This window comes from Juglans microcarpa x Juglans regia, chromosome 4S, assembly GCF_004785595.1.
Source record: "Juglans microcarpa x Juglans regia isolate MS1-56 chromosome 4S, Jm3101_v1.0, whole genome shotgun sequence".
NCBI classification, from domain to species: Eukaryota; Viridiplantae; Streptophyta; class Magnoliopsida; order Fagales; family Juglandaceae; genus Juglans; species Juglans microcarpa x Juglans regia.
The window spans coordinates 15,502,559-15,506,045 of record NC_054601.1 but is presented as its reverse complement, the minus strand read 5'-3'; positions in this window follow the sequence as shown (position 1 = coordinate 15,506,045).

The following is a 3,487-nucleotide window of genomic DNA, read 5'->3' as shown; positions in this document are numbered from 1 at the left end:
AGTGTGTCGTATCAACCATCTCTAAAGTCAGATAAATAGAGAAGTGATAATGATGTACAGATATACTTATAAATAGATTTTTGACATGTCATATGATACATTAAATTTAATATACAGTAAAATAATTTTATAATTTAATATATAATATCAAATCACGTTAATTTATATGTTTATTTTTATAAAATTTATTTCTGATTAAATTATTTTTTTAAATATAAATATACAAATTGAAATAATTTTATAATTTAATATATAATATCAAATCACGTTAATTTATATGTTTATTTTTATAAAATTTATTTGTGATTAAATTATTTTTCTAAATATAAATATACAAATTGACATAATTTAATATAATATAAAAATATTTTTATTATAAAATAAATTTAAAATATTATATGAAATTATATTAATTTATAAATTTATTTTCTGTTTATAATTATAGCAGTTATCTTCTTTTTAAACGATACTATAATCACGTATATATATATAAGTTCACAGGAACACGTGTCATTCCTCATGCACAGAACCATTTGTGTGTGTGTGTTTTTTTTTTATTATTAGTTTTTGATAATCTTGTTTTGCCCATGTAAAGTTAAAAGGAATAAAAATCGGATCACAAATTAATCCTTTAAAGCTGAATCTTTAAGACGTGACAAAAATCACAAGCTAAAACGACTAGTCTTTGGTTTCACAAACCTTTAAAACTATTTCACCGCAAACATCATTTAAATAACTTAATATTTATGAAGCAAGTGAGCTCATATTTATTGAGTACTAGACTCTTGAGTTTATTTAAAAAATTTGAAAGTATTTATCGGATGAGTTGAGCTCATTTTGGAATTTAAGATTAACCTATTAGGCTTATTAAGTGACTTGACTTATGAAAAGCTTTGAGCGTGAAGCCATCTTGACTAGCTAGTTGATATCACTGGAAACCAAGTCCACCCTCAATTGCACCGCAATGAATCTGTGTACGTCAAATAGGTGAACTGCTCTACCACACACACCACCTCCACCTAGCCAACCACCTACAAACCGCCACTGCCACCCTTTTCCCCTGTTGCAACATGGTTGCATCGTTGCTCAACCATACCTTGCCGCACAACCACCTTTGACATAGATAAGTTTCCACTGTTTCAACAATTACTTGTCTCGGTCCGCCTTTGCACCAAGAAGAAAAGACCCTAGCCACCATCATTGTTGCCAATAAGTTCAATCCAGGTGGTGTCTCCCATGCCGCATCTGTCTCTGCACCATTAGACACCCAAGCTAAGTCATCAAGAGCACGTACAACCAAATCACATAAAGTTGTACCGTGCACCAACTAGGACAATGCCCAATCGTAGACCTTCTCCCTCTCTCTCCACCCACGTAAACTGTCTCTCTCTCTTGGAGTAAACCTAGCCTAATTGTTGAATTTATGCATGTATGTGTTAAAGATCCAACTATTGATCCAAAAGCCTTAGGACTGTTAGATACTAATTTGGTTAAACTTATAACCCTTAAGATCATAACATTCCACCATGCTTCTAAATCCAATGTCCACGGCAACCCACTCTATCGACACTGACCCAGTGGTAGCTCTTTCCCTTTTGGCAACTTCACTCATCTATCAGTATTCAATGACTTAACATCATGCATATACATAGCACCAAGACATTTTAATCCAGCCTATAGGTTGCCTCTTTTGTGACTTGAGCTCGTAACGTGGTCCTTGCTCTGTTGTTAAAGACTCAATCATTGATCTAAAAGTTCTAGGACTATTGGATACTAATTTGGTTAAACTTTTAGCCCTTATAATCATAACAGCATGTTACAATTTTAACATAGTTACAGGTTAAAAGTTAGGGTTAGGAAGTATTGAAGTTCATTGGCTAACAGGGTCACGTACTCAGGTCGAATGAGATGATGGTCACGACTATGTACGTGTCACTTGTTACATGCATGGGGAGGTAGGTTTAGGTGAATATGGTTTAGGTTTTAAGGGGGAGATGAATTATATCGGGAAAACAAATAGTCACGTGTGAATTCATACGGGTCTTGGCTACGAGTTTGCATGGATTAATTGAGTTCATGCATGGTTTATGTACGGGTCATGATGAAAATTGCATGTCGATCTTGGAGTTATAGGACATTTACATGGATTAACGTAAATTACGATGTGATTTAGGATTTATGGGATTAGGATAAATTTTTTGGATGGTGAAATTAGGAAAATTTAGTTATTTTAGTAAAACAATATTTGGATGTTATATGGATATTTCTCTTAAGGGCTAAAAGTATTATGAGATTTTGATGGATAGTTTAAGAGAAAACCTTCTAACCAGTTGGGCTTATAAGCCCTTGAAAACAACCCACCAATAATATTTGGACACGTATGCATTTCATCTTTATTTTCATGTGACCGCACCTCACCTGATTACTGGTTTTGCCTTTTATCTTTGTTTTCATCCAGGGGCCCCTCTTGCGAATATCACCCCCCTCGCGACGGTGTTGTGAATCCACCCCTCCTCGCGACCATGGCAAGGAGAAGGACAGCCCCAGCCCCCGCGACCGTTGCTTTGGAGACGAACAGCCCCAGCCCTCTCTCGCGACAGATTCAGAAACCCTAGAATGGTTCGATTTTTCTCTCCCTCAAGATTCTTCTTCTTCAATTCTCTCTTCACGTCATTCACTACTTTTGGCTAGAACATTCTCTAGATGAAATCGTTGACTACTTACATAAGCTCAATAATTATTCTCTAGTTGATTTTACAATTTCAAATATGTTTTGGGTAACTGCCTTGATATGGGATTGGGAGGGGAAAGAATATATATATATATATATATATATATATATATATATATATATGGGTAACTGCCTTGAAGTTCTGATTGTTTTCCCATAAAAATTTGCTGATTGGGATTGTTAACTTAGCCTAAACCATACACCAGTGTTCTTGTAATTAGGTCTATATTGCAACGAATTAGCTTATAATTATATATTGCTATTGCTTGGCTTTTGGTTGTAATCAGTGTTCTTAGCATATATATATATATATATATATATATGGGTAGTAGTGGGCATTGAATTTTTGATCGGTGTTTGGCTTTTGCTTGGCTTTTGATATTTCTTAGTATTGCTTGTAATTAGGTTGTAATCAATGTTCTTAGTGTTCGCATTTGTAATGTTTCAAGCCTTTTCTTGTTGGTTTTCCAATATGTATCTATTATGGGCTGATCGAAGCCAAAGTTTAGGATAGTCTGTTGAAGTTTCTCAACTTCAAATAAAACTTCCAATTTGTATCTATTCTTTTTGCCATGCTAATCTAGAACTTCTTTTATGTTTTTATTTTTTCGAAGACAATGGAAAGCAAATTTATCTAGTTGTTTGATGCCTACCATAAAAAAATTAACCTATTTTATGTTTTTGCTTGTAATTTCTGGTTGAGGCCTACTCAAGAACTTCTTTTTTTGTTTTTGCTTGTAATTTATCTAGTTTCTT